Here is an 18,091-nt window from a genome sequence, read left to right on the forward strand (position 1 = left end):
GGCGGCACGTTAAACATAATTAAAGAGCTAATGTCAGTAGAGTTTATGCACAGCCTCCGAGCTGTGTGTCCAAAAGCAAATCTCTAGGTACAGCATTCGTAGCGGCTAAACCCATTCTGTCATTCTCATTTGTGTTGAGAGTTGTGAATGCTGCATAGTGTCAAAATGATGTTGCAGAAGAAAGAGTGGAAACAGCTTAGAAGAACCGAGCATTGGGCGAGTTGTGAATGGCTTCTTGCCCAAAAAAAAAAAAAAAAAAAAACCGGACAAGAAGGAAGAGGGCATAGACAGGTTCAGACTAACTGAAGTTTATTTTGAAAAAAAAAAAAAAAACACATACATAAATGAAAGGCAAATACATGTGGTTATGATTACAGATTGGCAGTCAGATAATTTATCTCGAGTTTATGAAGGTTCACCAATGACCTGCGCCTGTCTGTTCTCTCTTCCTTCATGGCTTTTTTTTTTTTTTGCGCAAAATGACATTTACAGCGGAAACAGGTGGTGCACTGCTCACAGAGCTTCAGCCAATCAGTGGAGGCCGAAGTGGACATGTCCCCAAAGTGAACACCACGAGATAGATCCCAGGTTTCCCGTTTTTTTTTTCTTTTTTTTAAAGCTTGGTCCAGGTTCGCTGCGACACCCAGTATACCATGCGTACTTAGTTGTACAATTTTAGGCCCCATGAGCACACGATCGAGCAGTGCATGTGACATGTATACTAAGTGGGATTACACACTGCAAAAAATATCTTTATTGTAAACGAAAGAGGTTTTTTTAAAATATGTGTTCCATATATACTCATCTTAGCCGTATAGAGTGCAGAGCGATGATGGTGACTTATTGGCATCCTATCATTCAAGAACACTATAATGGCGCATTTCAACAGCCACATATAAAACTACTGGTCAAACACAATTACAATGAAGAGAATGTTAAAATTAGCAATGGCATAAACTTGGTAATTCAGTTTGATCAGAATGGTAAAATTAAAAATGGCAAAAGAGAGAAAGAGAGCTTTTTATTGAAAAGCAGAGAATTTAGCCTGCGTGTGTGAGTCGCTGACTTGCTACTCTACGTGGGGGAGGGGATTGGGGACTGAAAGGCAGAAGAGAGAGAGAAATATTAAAAGTGGAAAGAAAAAAAAAGTAAATAGACAGACTTTTTTCTGTCTCTTGGGCGGGGACGTGTGCTGACAGCATGACTTCAGTTTTCAGGGCGTTCCTAGTTTGTCTAGCTGACCGATATTGTCTAAATATGCGAATAAAAGTTTCATCACTTGCCTCTGTTGTGTTATGCTGGGGAAAGGGCCCAGGACACAATCAACTGATAAAGTTCTTTGGGTTAACAGATGCATGCAGTGTTCATAGAGCGCACGCTCATCGGCATACGCTCGGCACTCAAACATGATATGTTTTACAGTTTCTATGGAGCCACAGTTATTGCAGTATGCACTGTCTACTTGACCGAAGCGATACCGTAAATTGTTTTCATAAGCACTGTTCAGCCGGAGACTGTGGTAGAGAGTTTCAAGGTGTCGAGGGATTTGGGATGGGAGTCTAGTCCTTAGATATGGGTCGATAGAGAGAAGGAAAGCATAATGATGTGTCGAGAGGTTCCATAGCCTTTTCTTTTCTTCGAAAGCAAGCCTTTTAGCCAGCTGGGAAGCATCTGATTTGGTGAAATAGGTTCGCCTGTAATTTTGCTTTTGAAGCCCATTGCGGGCCGCTTCATCTGCTTTTTCATAGGCCAGTATACTGCAATGAGCCGGTATCCATTGAAATGTTATAGCGTGACCCGCGATAAGAGCCAAGTGGTGTAAGTATGCTATATCAAATGAAATCAAGTGATAATTTGTTTTCTTTAAGAGGCTGAACAGTATTAATGGAGCTCCCTTAAAGTCGGTGAAGATCACCTATTGGTTCGGCATTTGCCGCAGGATGTAGAGAACTGCTTCTTTAATTCCATGAAGTTCTGCTGTTGATGATGTCCTGCGTTGTAGCCGATGGGATAGACTTTGTCCTGTAGAGGGAACATAGAGGCCATATGACGAGATCTTCTGAGTAGTTGAGGCATCAGTATAAATATGAGAATGCTGAGTGTAATGCTGGGCTAAGCAGAAGAGAGTAGTCTGCAGCAGTGCGGTCTGTGCGATACGTCTTTTCACTTCATTGATTCCTGGGACACACTGTTTAATATCAAGAGATGTAAGCGTCCACGGAGGAAATATTCGAGGCATCAACTTCTTCGGCTGTCTGATAGCAGTAAGTTGCTGCATTTGCACACCAACGAATGCTGAATTGCTGTGGGTGAGATGTATGCGGTACAGAAACTGCTTCTTCCCATGTATGACATGGCGGAAATGAGTGCGCAATATTTCTTGAGTGCAGATGACATCTAGCGGAAGACATCCTGCTTCCGCTACAGTTCCTGAGCCTGATGAGCTCTTCGGAAGGCCTAGACAGATTCGTAGGCAATTGTTTCGTGCGCCCTCTAAAGTTCTCTTGTTTGTTGGTGATAATCGGTGAAGCACCGGTAGGCAATAATGCAAGGTTCCTTCAATATACGCTTTCTCAAGCAGGACCATTGATCGGCACTTGCATCCCCATTGTGTTCCCACCATGAATTTGAAAAGTTGTGATGCTGCGGCTATTCTCGCTCGAAGTTTCTTCACCTGAGGAAGGCTTCTGTCGATGACTATTCCAAGAAATGGCTGAGGCCGTACATAGGTCAGTGGCCAGCCACTGAGGAGGAGCGGATACTTGGTCATTTTCTTTCTCGTGAATGCCATGGCTGTGCTCTTTTCTGGAGAAAAGTGCATACCCTGGGGAGCCAAATACGCGGAGAGGTTCTGTAAAGCCTTTTGAAAGCGTTGTTTGGTAACAAAACGCGAACTTTAAGTACTCCAGATACAGATATCGTCGGCATAAATTGTGATGTGCACTCCTCGTGGCATTATCCTTGTTATATGCATCAGGGTGATATTGAAAAGGAGTGGACTGAGCACTGCGCCCTGGGGTACGCCCTTCTCTACTGCATAGAATTGTGTGGGACCGTTTGGAGTGCACATATATATCTTCCGTTCTTTTAAATAGCTCTCAATCCATTTATGCAGTCTTCCTCCAAGGCCAAGACTGACCATGGCAGCAAGAATGGCATGGGGAAAGACGGAGTAAAAAGCTGCTTTGATGTCGAGAAAGATGCGTCCAGCAAAGAGGTCCTCTTTAAGTGAAGAAACGAGGGTGATGACATTATCGATAGCTGATCTGCCTTGATGGAATCCATTCATTTCTTGAGGAAATTTGTCGTGGCTTTCTAAAAACCAAGTCATTCGTTTATGAACCATCTCTTCCATAAGCTTGCCAACGCAACTCAGTAGGGCAACGGGTCGGAAAGAGGCATAGCTTATTGGCTGCTTTGAAGGTTTCAAAATGGGCACTATTTTAGCGAGTTTCCATTCTGTGGGAACCTCGCCAGACAGCCATGAAGAATTATACTATTCTAGGAGTCGTAGGCGGGAGGTGTGGGGTAACTTTGCGATGGCTTCATAGCTTATTTCGTCGTGACCGGGTGATGTGTGCCTGTTTGATTCGCTGATTGCAGTGTTCAGTTCTTCAATTGTGAATGGCAAATCCAATGCTGGCACTGTCTCTCATGAGAAATCAGATTTGTTGTTTGCGGAAGAGCTCCAGGGTTTGAAGTTAATGATAACAGTGTGCAGTAGCCTTCTGACAGCTCTTTCAGGTGTTTCCGTTCGTGAAGGGAAAGTACGGTGAAAAGGTGAAGCTGTTGGAGTGGTGTTTGCATGCCTCTAAAGACCCACCATACTTTGGCCATCGGTTGATGAACGTCCAGTGTGGAGCAAAAGTCGTGCTATCGTTGCCAGCTACGTTTATCCAGGTAACGCCGGATATGACATTGTGTACGTCGGCAGGCTCGAAGGTCTTTAAGACACTTCGTGCGCAATGCTTTCCTTCCAGCTCGCCTGCGAATAGCACACAGTTTTTCAAACTCCTCATCGTTTGACGAAAATCTGTCATTCTTAGTTGAAAGACATTTGCATGCTTTTAGGCAATGAGACATAGTAGTGAGTAATTCTTCGCCCTTGGTGGCAGCAGTAATTTCATTGCTAGCGGCGTCTTTGAATGCATCCCAATCAGTAGATCTTGTAATTAATTTTTTCGATGACATCTTCGCACCAACAGCTGATATCATGATTGGGTAGTGATCACTCCCCCGTATTCCCAGTGAAAGTTACGGGCAACTGAGCTTGTTGCGAAGGTGACGTCGATGCTACTGGTAGTCGAAAAGCCTCGTAGATATGTGATGCTGCCATCATTCAGAGGTTCAATGGAATGTTTTGAGAGTAGTTCTCCGAGCTTGGCTCCTCGCACAAAAGTGTGTGAGCTGCTGCAAATTTCATTGTGGGCATCTAAGTCTTCACGAATGATGTGTGGAGAAGGTGTTCTTGAAATCAAATTTTCAAGTCTTGAAGCATCGACAGGCTTGCCTGGTTCCAGGTATACTCCAATGAGTGTATATTCTTGTTTACCGATTGTTGTGATGGCGCACGCATATTCATTGTCATTGTGGGGTGGGATGTCGATCTCAGAGGCCGGAATATCTCTGCGAATGCCTATGAGTAATCTGCTGATATGGCCAAGCCGTTTTGAATGATGAAAATAATACCCGTTCATTTTGAAATATGGTCCGACTCGTGATTCAGAGATGACGACGAAAGGGAATTGGTACGCTCGCACAAGTTGTCGGAAATCCGAAAGGTTTGAGCGAAGCCCGCGAGCGTTCCACTGGAATATGGTGCATGTGCTAAATATTTTATGTATTGTCAGTTCAGCTGGCGATGTCGTTGGGGAAGCCATGATCACTACTGTGAAGAAATGGGTCCCTGCGGTGTGTAGGACGTCGACACCGGGGGCTCCATTGCAAGGATTGCTTCTACCTCTGGAAGACTTCTTGACGACGAATTTGCGCGGACAAGGGCTTTGAGGGCTGCAAACAACATAGGAATCAGTATGCAAGTTACATCTTGATCGGTGTTTCCATGTTGCTGTCTCTCGCAGATCTCCTTGTCGTGTTGCGGCGACTGAGACTGGTGACGGTAGTGCTGGCTTGGTGGGTCTTGCGAGGTATGTTGCGATGACTTTGATGTGACAAGCCCATGGATTTCCCACGTTTCTTTTTAGTAACATCTGCATACGTGTTAGCAGATGTCTTTTGGCTTTGTGGTGGTTGCTCCTGGGAGGCATCTTTCATACTCGTGAATACCACATCAGTGCTAGGCAGTGATTTGTTCTGCTTTGGTGGTTTTCCTTGTGTTTGCTCCAACGTGCGAGCAAGTGTAGAATCCTTTTTTATGCATCCTTCATATGATGCCGGGTATGGGCCACCGCAGTTTGCACATTTAGGTTGTGCTCTTGACGTGCATTCCTTGTGCGAGTGAGGCCCAGCACACACTTTTCAGCGCACCGGGCCTGTGCAGTGTCTTGATATGTGACCATGCCTTTGACACTTGTAACACTGTGTAGCTGCCCCAACGTATTCGGACACCTGGTAACTACACAAGCCAAGTGTAACTCTTTTAGGTAGTGCTGAATCATTGCTAAATTCCAGAATGACAGATCGACGATGTACCTCTTTCACTTGTCCTCCCTGTTCAGGTGTGAAGGTGGTGAGCCTCCTCGCTGAAACGACTCCTTGATCCCGTAGATAGTCTTGTAGTTCTTCATTTGAGTAGCTCAGAGGGACATCTTGTATTTTCCCATAGTTCGCCGTGTATGAGTACGGAACTCGGGCTTCTACAGCTACACCAGCCAGTTCAGTCACAGTGAGCAAACGATTTGCAGAGAGTAGGGTTGACACTGTAACCACCAAGCTTCCATCCTTGTTGAGGCGATGGTTGAGAACTTTATCTTGAGCCGACGTTACAACCGCTGATGCCACAATGTTAGAATTGACCTTCCATAAGCTTCCGCCAATGGCAAAAACTTGGTCATTCAGTTGAACACAATGACAATTGACTTGTTCAATGAATTATGCAACTTATTAAGAGCCCTATACAATAATTATTACCTAGCAATTTTGGGGCTTTCTAGAAAATAAAGATACAGAAGTGTCAGCTAATTATGGCACCCATTATTCCTTGTTTTCTGCACTACCAAGGCAATGAAACTGCTCCTTGATTTTTGCAGTGCGCTGCTCTTGTAAATAGCAAATTTCCTGTAGTACTTTTACTTTGACTAAGCATAATATCAGTAAGCACTTACTGATACATGAAAAATCAGCTGAGGCAACTACCCTTCTAAACTGAGCATTTTCTGTGACCAGAATACAATCTCAAGATGTAAGAAAAATACCAACCAGCCCGTGGGTCTTAAAAAAATGAAAGAAAATAAGATGAAATACTTGTATAAAAACGCACAATGAGTGAAAAAACAACACACAGACAGCTCTGCAACCCTTCCTTCACTTTGGCTGCCATCGCTCCATTAGTAGTCTGTTGCCCAAATATGTTGCATATTCTTCTGCCTGGCAGTACCCCTGCATGGTTGTTGGAACTCTAAAGATGCCATAGTATGCCCCAGCAATACTGCCAGTCATGGTAGCGATAGTGTCAGTGTCTCCACCCATTGATATGGCAAAGAACAGGGCTCGAACAAAGCCATTGGATATCTGGAAAAACAAAAACAAAGCAAAAAACCATGAAATAAAATAATGGAAATCCTAGAGAAAGTTCAATAAGTCAAAGACAACTTACTCTAACAACTAATGCAGTACATGTAACAATGATGATCAGCTGAATATTTTAACCCTTTCTCTACTACAAAAATAATAAAAAAACATGCCACAATTGCAAGACTATTTCCAGAGCAGTTTCTAGGGCTCTATTTAGATGGACAAAATAGTACCACATGATTTAGCCAGGTTGCTTTATTTCCCAAAATTCTGGTAATAGATTTGTGAAGCAAGCTCTCCTAGAAGTCTCTTATTGTTAAAGAAAGCCCTGACAGAAGAAATATCACTTCCCACTTGCAAACTTGATAAAGTGCCAAAAAGATACTTTCTCTTGCATGCACGTCTATTTTTATGTAGCATGCAGAAATCTAGCCAGCCATATATAAGATCTGCAGGCACCAGAAGAGGTAAGGATTGTTATATGATTAGTTGACAAGGCACAGCAAAAGCCAAGTGAAATTGTCAGTGATCTCCACCTCTGATTTGACTTGATAGCTTAAACATTTTCAGCTAGGTAATCAATTTACAAACAGAGACCGTAGTGACACAAAAATGATAAAATTGAACAATAACGCAGAGCAGGAGCAGTGATTTAGATGCTGCAACAAGTTTACGGGGGGCAAGTGTAGATCTAGTGTCAAGTGTCTTTTTGAGTCCCAAGTAATATTGCAGTCATTCAAGTGCATAACACGTCCCCTCTTTTTAAGCACAACACCCATACAGTATATCAACCAGCCATCTTTAAGAAGCAAACTCTTCACAAAAACATTTCCCATGTATATTGCCTCATTGTATCAGCTCAAAATGCATTAGTAGTAAGTGTGGGACACCTGTTCATATACCCCAGAGAGAAAAGTGCCAATCTCTATGTTTGTTGTCTTTACTGCCATGTCCTTTCAGTAGGGTTAAATATAAGTCATCATAAGTCATACCTAACGCGCAATGAGAGCTGCACTGGCTCGAGAAGAAATTATGATTCGTGAATCTGCGGCTGCCCTCAATTTGTCTTCTGAGCAGCAACCACGCTAAAATCTCTTGTGCACTCTGATACAGATACCCTGTATTTGGCTGACACTTCTTCACTTCAATCGCACTGTTAAGTGTTGTCTCCTAAGGTTACTTTGCCGTAATGGCACTGGTATAACAAATCAAGAGCACTCACAATTTCAGGCATACAACTCAGTCGTAGGGTGTTGTGCCGATCCCAGCCTACTAGAGAATTTGTTCATATCAGTATTGCCTTCACACAATAGAGTGGGCATGTTTGCAGAGTCCTCCAGTACCCACTGGTTACTGTAATTGGACCATTGATCACTGTAGTTGCAGTCGATCCCAGATATATCGAACTCGAAGTGGATCGCGAAATATTTTGATACTGTCGGTAATTTGACATATAAAATATAGGTACGTATTGAAGACCTAAGTTAAAGCATTTCAGGGCTCGAAAATCGTTACAAGCGCCAACATAATGATTCCCTCACAGTATAATGAAGAACAATGAGTAAACTGTAAGCTATCACACTTTATATAGCATGAAAATAGTCCTTAAATTAGTCTTGCTTCTTGTGCCATCAAGGTCCAGTTATCCTCAATATCATTCTTTTCAAATAAGCAAATTCAGCCCCTTCAGCCTCAACAGCATTGATTGACGCAGCACGCCAATGCAAGCTTTGTAGCATGGCAAAAGATGTTGGTTAGATGTGGCATTGAAGGCAGTGACATGCTATTCATAACCTCAACGGTACACTTCTGTGGTAACGGTAACAACAGCCATGATCTCAGCATCGATGCAGTCAGAAACAGCTACATCGTCTGCACAGATGAAGTCGTTCGATCACTGTCCGAGATGGTGGCCGGAAACGCTGATAAGTCGCAGAATTCACTGAGGCACCACACACCAATGTCAGTCGTCATGACGCACCCGAAGCCATCACCTGGCCCACAAGGAAAGTTTACGACGATGCTTTACTAGATGTCGCTCCAAGCGCCAGTCATGATTTTTTTCACTACATGCGGGTCAACACTTGTTCAACTCCCGAATGAGGATTTATCCAGAATGAGACAAGTACACAAGTCCACAAAGCACGAAAGTCAACTTAGACATTTTGGCGATATTGATGTCACTTGTGGCTTGTAGCCAGCACCCGCTGCTTTGATGTGAAAAGTTATAAAAAGCGTAGCCTTTAAGACATGCGTTTCAAAACCGAAAAAACTGAAAATACGTCATAAGGTCTCACATATCGAAGGCCATGCTTTTCAGGCTCGCATGCCCATCGTATGCCATTGTGCGCGAACAAACAAGGAAGGGAATGAAAACATTGCAACAAAATTGCAGAGTCACTTTGAATTCTCATTTTGGTGTCCTCGGCAATCAGTCTTCTTGAAAAACATTATGCCCGCACGCTAAGACCCGCAGATCGTGCATCAAACATACCGGTGCATTCACAAGCACCGTGCAACAAACCAGAACATTGCCTTTTCGTCACCTGCATGCAAAAAGGAATCGCAACTTGTAAGAACGCGGCCAAAAATTGATCAATATTTTATAGGAAAAATGCACTTTCTGGGCTTCGGCAGCGTTCGATATACGGGTGCACCGGTCCCATTGCAAGGGGGTTTATTAGCGACGCCAGGTAATAGGCAGACAGCCGGTACAGAAACAAATGCTCGGGCAGTCCAGCGTCTACAGCTCGTGCTCGCGCTTCGCACTCAGCGATGGTCCCACTATCATTGCCTTGCGAATTCCCCACTACAATGCCCCGGCGACGAAGACGAGCCATCCTGGCGACTCAAGGTAACGAGAGAACAGGAGGGTCGTAACAGGGCTTGAGGCGACTGACGTGGACCGTCTCACGACCAAGGCGGCGCTTGTCCGTGGACGGCTTGAGTGGTTCAATCACATAGGTGACAGAAGAAGGGTGCTGTATGACGCGGTAAGGGCCCGTATACTTCGGTGCAAACTTGGGAGTCAGTCCGGAAGAGTGGAAAGGCAGTCGGAGCCACACGAGAGAACCGACGGGGAAGGTATTCTGAACAAGATCATGGTCGTGGCGATCTTTTTGGAGGGCTTGGTTATCGGCTGTGAAGGACCGTGCAAGTTGACGACACTCTTCGGCATGTTCAGCCATTTAAGAAACTGGGCTGAACTCTGAGGCATCAGGATTGTATGGCAAAATTGTGTCGAGTGTGTTGCATGGGTCACGACCATATAAAAGAAAAAATGGAGAAAAGCCTGTTGTTGATTGAATCGCCGTATTGTAGGCGTACGTCACGAAAGGAAGAACAACGTCCCAGTTGGAGTGGTCGGAATCAATATACATAGCGAGCATGTCTCCGAGGGTTCTGTTGAAACGTTCCGTTAGGCCGTTTGTCTGAGGGTGATAGGCTGTTGATGTGCGGTGTACCGTACGGCATGAATGTAGGAGCTGCTGCAGAACTTCGGACAAAAATACGCGTCCTCTGTCACTCAGGAGCTCCCGTGGTGCACCATGACGAAGAACAAACCGGTGCAAGATGAAGGTTGCAACGTCACGAGCACCAGCCGAAGGTAGCGCTGCCGTTTCGGCGTACCTTGTCAGATGGTCGGCAGCCACAATCACCCATCGATTGCCACCAACAGAGCACGGTAGCGGGCCGTATAGGTCAATCCCAACACGGTCGAATGGGCGTGCAGGACATGGCAAAGGCTGCAGTTGACCGGGTGAATGAGGGAATGTCTTGCGCTGCTGACACTGAGAACATGAGCGAATGTGTTTGCGTACAAACGTGTACATACCCCGCCAGTAGTAACGTTGGCGGATCCGCTCATACGTCTTTAGCGCACCGGCGTGTGCGTGTTGCGGTTCAGCATGAAAATATTTGCAGATATCAGACCGCATATGGCTGGGTATGACTAGCAGCCATTTACGACCCGTCACTTGATAGTTGCGACGGTATAACAGGCCATCCCGTATGGCGAAATGCGTTGCTTGGCGGCGAAGAGCACGCGGGTAACCGGAAGTTGATGCGTCAGAAAGCATATTCAATAGCGAGGCGATCCAAGGGTCCTTGCGCTGTTCGGATGGCATGTCTGTGACGCTGACGGCAGAGAGGGGAAGGTCCAGGGCTGATATTCCCCACTACACCATACTTTTGCATAGAAAATTCCAAGGAATTGCTCAACTGTTTGGTATATGCAATAATTCATATATTCAAGTTTGATATATCCAGGATCGACTGCATATACACAGAAAGTGCAGCTCAGTGCTTTACTCAGCTTATATCTAATGCAGCTGTACACAGTCAGCTACGTAATTTCACAATATGACCAATGTATCAACTGGCGTCAGTGCTGACATGAATTTACACGATTTCAACTCTTAGTGCGGCAATCTGTGCTACTTTGTCAAAAGTGTTCTCTATTTTCTTGCATATCCACCATGCATGCAACATCAAGCAGTCAATACAGTGAAAACCCGATTATACAACTTGCACGGGACCACACAGAACTGTCATATAGTACGGGCGTCATATAATAAAAAAATTTAAAATACAGGCAGTGACATGCAGCCTTCCACAAAAAACAGGTACAGACCACCTGAATAAGCCCACGACAAAACCTTGCTCGTCTCCAAGGAAGGTTGATTGAAATGATTCTTGCCAACAACAGCATTACTTAGTTAAAGCAGGTGCGAGCGAATCTTCATTCTCAACTTGAAAAAAACCTAATACAACACATATATTTCTCGCAATAAATAGAGCCATAAATAGCCTACATGTGAAAACAAAACTGCAACAGCATTGGCGACAGCCTCCCGTCAGAAGAGATAGGCACAGTGTCATCACCATCACATAATGGCAACGCACCACAAGTTCACGAGGTTGCGTACATAACAGGTATTGACAATCCTAGTCCGGGTGGTCACCAAAGCAATGGTGCAAGCACTTCCAATTGGCCAAGGGACAGCCGAATCTCAGCTGACACTTTTTTTGTTCAGTAGGAAAAAAGCGTGTCGCCCAAAGAATGAAAAACTACAACTTTCTTGCTTTATTTAAAGTTCTGTATAAGTCTTGCTGGGCTTTAGCTTTCACTAGAGCTGTTTCTTCTTTACTGAGTTCTTGTACAGTTCTTCAGTGTTTCATTGAACAAAAGCAAAAAACTGGCGTGCTGTAGTTGATACTACTGATCTTTTCATTTACCGCAAAAGACTTATGGGTACGAGAACACCATAGGCACTGGGCGGCCATCGTACAGCACCAGCTGCGCTCCTCCCAAAAAGCCCCGCAAGCTGCAGCAGGGATAGAACTATCATGTGAAGAAGACGACGCGGAGACAGCAGTGTTACTTTCGGCATAACATTCGTAGCGTAGCATTGGTGTTTCATTTTTGACAATCCGAAGCTGTATGCCACTGCATTTATCGCCCAAGGCAGAAAGAAGGGGCAGCCACAACATTTTTCAAAAAATGCACGACTTGCTTGAATGTGGGACATGTGTTCGAATAACGGGGCTCGTTGTCAGGCTTTTGGGAGACTTCCGCGCAGTCGCTTGTGGTCATGGGAGCCTTTAGTGGTCGCCAAGTCATCTTGAACGAATGACACACGTCTTTACACAGAGAAGCACCATCGGAACATCAAACGACTCGGCTTCTTTGCGTGGTGCTGTGCTTTCAGGTGTTCGTTTACATTCAGAAGTGGAGTACTTCTGAAGGAGCACAATGCCTCCTTCCTTTTTTGACTGCAAATGAGACAGGCTCGACTGACGAAATATTGAAAAATAAACATTTCCGATTCTTAAAATGCCGAACTTGCTATTTCACACTGTTGGGGAGTGCTGACAGCGCAAATGCGCCCATGACGGTGTAAGTTATGTTTCGATATGGCTCTCACGGCTTTACCAGCTGGCGCACAGGTTTTCGTGTGTCTGATCTACAAAAGGGTTGCGGCCTGCTTGAAGCAGCCACGCACGTGAAATCACGGAATATAAAGGTGACAACGAGCTCCACTAGCGTTGCAAGTGCACTCCGCAGATAAAGCTTCTGTCTTAGACAGTTTTTGTTTATTTCTTCAGTGATCTTGATCAAACTATGCAAGATTATGCAGTTTTTTCTGCTGATTTCAAATATTTGATTAGTTCTCCTGTAACTCATCTTGTTCCTGAGATAACTCAAGTTCACCCCCTATTGTTTAAGGCCACCATAGAAAAAGAAAGTGCCTAATTAAAGCTGATATTTAAGATATGCAAACATCGACTAATGACTATATATTTAAAGCATGCAAGAGTTTTGTTTTTAGGCCTTTCTTGGTTATTTTACAGCAAAATGAACTACCCATTTTCAAAAGCGGTTGGAATTGTGTTACAACTTTGATGAGTAATTAATTAAAAAGGCTTGCGCTCTAAATTCTGCTCACATACTTGCATTCTACACACATACAGGTTTCCATTGCAAAAAGAATTATTGTTGTACCTGGCCTAGCTGCAGAGATATTGAGGCCTCAAAATTGAACAGTCGTAGATTTACTTTTCTGAAAAAAAAATGAAAAAAACTTAAAACACACAGCTTTTTCAAAAAGCAGCAATTATGGTGCACATGTTTTTCAATCCTCATAAAAGTGCTCATAAATTCGTAGCAGAGCTTCTAACACAGGTGCTGGCAAAATATAAAGAAGCCTCGAAGTCAGTACCCCACTTTTTGCAGATTCTGCATGTTAACAGCACTCAGAATCTGGACAGTTAGAATGACATTACAAAAAAATTACCACTTTCTGGTGTGTGAAAATTTGTAGAGATAGAAAAATACTTGCCGAAGCTAGAAACTAAATATGTCAATTTTAAAAATTCATTTTTTTGTCAACTTTTGATCCCAAAGACCACTCTGACCCCTTAAGATGATTGGTATTAACCAATATTCGCATAGGTGGTTACAAGAGTATGACAAACATGACTATCTGGTTATTACATGAGTAAGGAGAAAATCTTGACATGTTTATCATGAAATCCTTTCCTACAGCCACGTGTAGCACATACACAGACTGCGGAATGTGTGTATGAGCCACGGGTTATTCACTGTTTACATCTACCCAGAAATGGCAACAGACATTGGTAACCTTTACGGGTGTGCGTCAAGAAAATGTGGCATCAGCTGTGATGAACCCAGGTATGCAAAAAATAGAAATCAGGATACCAGAAGGAACCGAACACTAGTATTTTTAGTGAAAATCAATTATTCTATACAAACACCAAGCCAGGTCTTGAAACTCCTTTGAAAAAACCCTATGCGCAAGAAAATGTCAGTACAACTGGTGGTTGCAGTGATGCCTTTCTAATTTTATGACAAGGTAATAAACATTACTTATGTACACCTGAAACAGTTCTTTTTCTGTGGTTCAAGCGTGCACGGAGTTCCAATTTGCCCATAAGCGGACCGATTCTCGAGCAGAAAGCTCCAGAGATCGCCATGCAAATGGGTGTTGAGAACTTCATCCTAAGCAACGGATGGCTCGGCCGCTTCGTAACACGCCATGGCCTAGTCTTCAAAGCAATCTCAGGCGAGAGTGCTGCAGTCAACAGGGACATTCGCACTGACTGGCAACAGAGGCGGCTTAAAAAAATTTTGATGAGCTTTAAGCCACGAGACATCTTCACCGTCGACGAGATGGGTCTTTTTTATAAGGCGCTTCCATCAAAGACTCTCACCTTCAAAGGCCAAGCCTGTAGTGGAAGAAAACACAGTAGAGATCACATCACTGTGCTGGTGGGTGCAAACATGGCAGGAGATGAGAAATTGAAGCTGTTGGTAATATGAAAATCAAGGCACCCATGTTGTTTCAAAGGCGTTCGACACCTTCCCGTTGCGTATCATGGAGACGGAAGAGCATGGATGACCGTGGCCATTTTCGAAAACTGGCTTTGGGAGGAAGACGCAAGATTTACGAGGCAAGGCAGGAAGGTTCTCTTCATCATGGATAATTACCCAGCCCACAGTTATGTTCAACGACTTCAAGCCATCACTCTGGAGTTCTTGCCAGCCAATGCAATGGCAGTGATCCAGCATATGGATCAAGGGGTTATTCAAAACATTAAAGTTCATTACTGCAGACAATTGCTTTATTGAATGCTGCTTTGTACAGACAGTGGGAAATGCTACAGCATAATTTATTGGCAGCCATCCACATTTTGGCTCGTGCCTGGGAGCAAGTGAGGCAACAAGAATACACAGATGCTTTTATCATGCTGGCTTTCAAGTGCAAGAAAGCAGCACCTGATTAAGAAGAAAGCCCTGCTGATGCCGAAATTGAGGCAGTATTCAGTGAGGTCGTGCCCTCTGCCCTCTTCACGCTGCAGGACTACGAATCAATTGATGAAGATGTTCGTACCTGTCGTGAGGAGACTGTCAAGGAAATGATTGCCGAAGTGCAAGATGAGAATCAACCTTCCAGCGATTAATGTGATGACAATATTACCAGTGCAGTGGTGCCACCAGACCAATCAGCTAAAGAGGCTGTTGAGCTTTTGCAGCCCTATTTTGAGCATGAGGCTTGTCCAGAATTTCTAGCTAGTTTGTCAGGCATGGGTGCGTACCTTATCAAAAAACAACTCAAGTTTGCCAAACAAACCACTCCTTTTCTTCACTCCTTTTTTTTCTCCTACTCATCCTCAAGAGTAGGGCGAGTTTGGGCAATTTGAATAAAGGTCTTTGTTCACTAAGTGTACTTTGCTTAAATGAAACTTCTGATAAATGGAACAGTTTTATGGGTCCCCTTCGAGTTCCCTTTAAGAGAAGTCGAATGTATGTGCTTCTATAACTCAACCAGTCATTGTTCAACCCCGGAGTAGCACTCTAATGAATGCTATGTATGATGTTCACAGCATCACATGCGAAATTTGAATTGCACCACTTACTGTACATTGAACTTCGATTCAATGAAAATGTCGTCTTTTCCTGACATTATGTCAGAGTATAAGTTATTCTTGAAACACCAATGTAGTCGGCATGGATGGCAAGCCCACTATGTCCACACAACTACTCCATTTGCAAACACACACTTATGCACTTCGTTACGCTTGACTCAAAGCTATAAAAATGCAGCATAGACTCGCTGACTATTTCGCTTAAAACTCATCCACAATGTGTGGGATCTGCCAAATCTTTCCTAACATTTTGTTATTGTGTCTGTCCGTCAACATTGTCCCCTAACAATGACAAAAGAGAGTGTACATCCCCGATTTCCCTTTCGTCTTTACTTGATGCTTCGCCGATTGCACTACTTCTTACACTGAAGTTCTTGCCCCCTCCCGTCTTCTTTTTTTCTTTTCGATGCTTCTCTGATTCAAATATTTTAACCCTTTAAGTCTCGGTGAGTACAAATGTACACACCAACTTCAATGACAAGTCACACCATGTTATCACGTATTTCATCAAATGGCTTGAAACTTTGTGTGCACATTCATGCAGGCCTCCCGAGTGAACAACTGGCGATAATTCAACTTCGTTATGCTGCATATTGCTGCAAAGAATCACTTTCCCGTATACACTGCTATGTACGATGATTGTTCACGAGTTCCAGGACCAATGTGACAAGTATCTTTTTCCTTCACTTGAAACAAACAGAACCCAAATACAAACTTGGCATACATTTTGGACCTAACAGTGAATTTTTTTTATGCACGTACTGAAGCTCACTGGGTGCACGATAATTACATAATTAGTTAAGCACTCACTAACTTTAATTGCTGAAACTCACCTAACACAATGCTTTTCATCATTTTATTACATGGAATATTATACTGCACACCTTGGAATCGGGCCATGCCAATTCAACTCGTTTCTGACAGCGAATCATAAATTGTAACTGAAGGGGTTTAAAAATAATGTAATCTTCACTCTTTGTACACTTTACACATGTAGATTCCGGCAGCGACACAAGCTACGGGGCACAACAAAACAAAAGTAGCATCTAACCTACTCCCGCAGCAACTGCCTGCGAGCGTTCCGGCACCTACATGCCATTAGTGCCCGTTTACACTGACAGAGGTGTCACAAATCTAAACTCACTCCGCGCCCGCTGCCTAACCGTCGAACCTCTTTACAAGAAACACTGATATAAGAGACAAATGGGTATAAGAGACACCAGTGAGCTTACAGTAATATATGGGTTGATAAGAAAATGCATACAAGGTACCCTGCTTATAAGAAACATCTCATATAAGAGACAAGAATTGCTGCCCAGAGCATGCCTCGTATAAAGGAGTTTAACTGTACAGCATATCTTCATGTTTTGTGATACTCAAGTTTATTCTCGCATAATTCTAATGATATTCCTATAGTTAGTCCCGCTTCACAATTCACCTTCATGTTCCAGAACATTTAAGCCTGATCCTTCTTCAACCATCATCACTTAAAGTGTCCATTATTCCCTCAATGTCTGGCTTGCATGGTCTTACATAAAATGCCATTTATCCCTTCACAATAGTCATTGGTGCCAATTGTATTTAGTATTAATTCACTAAAAGTACTACTATCACACATTTAACAAATCTTTGTACGCTCATGTTTCACCTATTTCACCTTCTCTGATCATGAGTATGATCCTGAGTACTATAAACCACGTTTCAGCCTTTTCAAAAGTACCCATTAAAATTTGATTGATCAATAGTTTACATGAATGAAGGTTATTCGAAGAATTATCAAGCCAGTGAACAATTATTTGCTAATCAATTTAAAAATTTATCATCATCAGAAGTAGCCTGACTACGCCCATTGGAGAGCAAAGGCCTCTCCTTTGTTCTGCCAATTAACCCCATCTTGGGACAAGGTATAAAAGACATTCTTCAAATGCTCAGGTGATAAGTGAAAACTCAGATCCGAACCCTGAGGCACCATGCTACTACAGTAATAAGAAAGTGACCATTAAAATGAAAGCAATAAAAGGATAGATGGGACACTAAATGCATATCAAGTATCGAAAATTAGAATTAGATACAATTTAACACATTTATATTCAATACCATCAATTCCTTGTGTGAGGTGCTTCTGCTCATGATTGCGTTAAAATCTCAAGCAAGCACCCATACACAAGTGCTTGTATCTGCTGTTCAGGGGATTTGAGATATGCACTAATGTATCTGAGCAAATGCCCCTTCCTCTCCCCTTTTACCATTTTCGTGTTCTCCACTACAAAATCCTGTAATAGCAGTTCCTAAGAATCCAAGTTGAGGTAGTCTTTAGGATATGTGCTCGATTTCTTAGTACTGTAGCAGTATGGGGCCTCGCGGTTGCATTTGGGGCTGTCAACATATCACTCGAACATTTGAAAATTGTCTTTTATACCTTGTCACAACACATGAATATTCACATGAG

The 18,091-nt window shown here is 43.3% G+C and overlaps 1 pseudogene; it reads right to left on the reverse strand.

The window, feature by feature from the left end:
- Positions 1 to 731: 731 nt before the first annotated feature.
- The window catches only part of LOC119175997 (ADP-ribosylhydrolase ARH3-like), a 94,311-nt pseudogene continuing 76,951 nt past the window's right edge, over positions 732 to 18,091 (reverse strand).

Source organism: Rhipicephalus microplus, chromosome X, assembly GCF_043290135.1.
Source record: "Rhipicephalus microplus isolate Deutch F79 chromosome X, USDA_Rmic, whole genome shotgun sequence".
In the NCBI taxonomy this organism is placed as follows: Eukaryota; Metazoa; Arthropoda; class Arachnida; order Ixodida; family Ixodidae; genus Rhipicephalus; species Rhipicephalus microplus.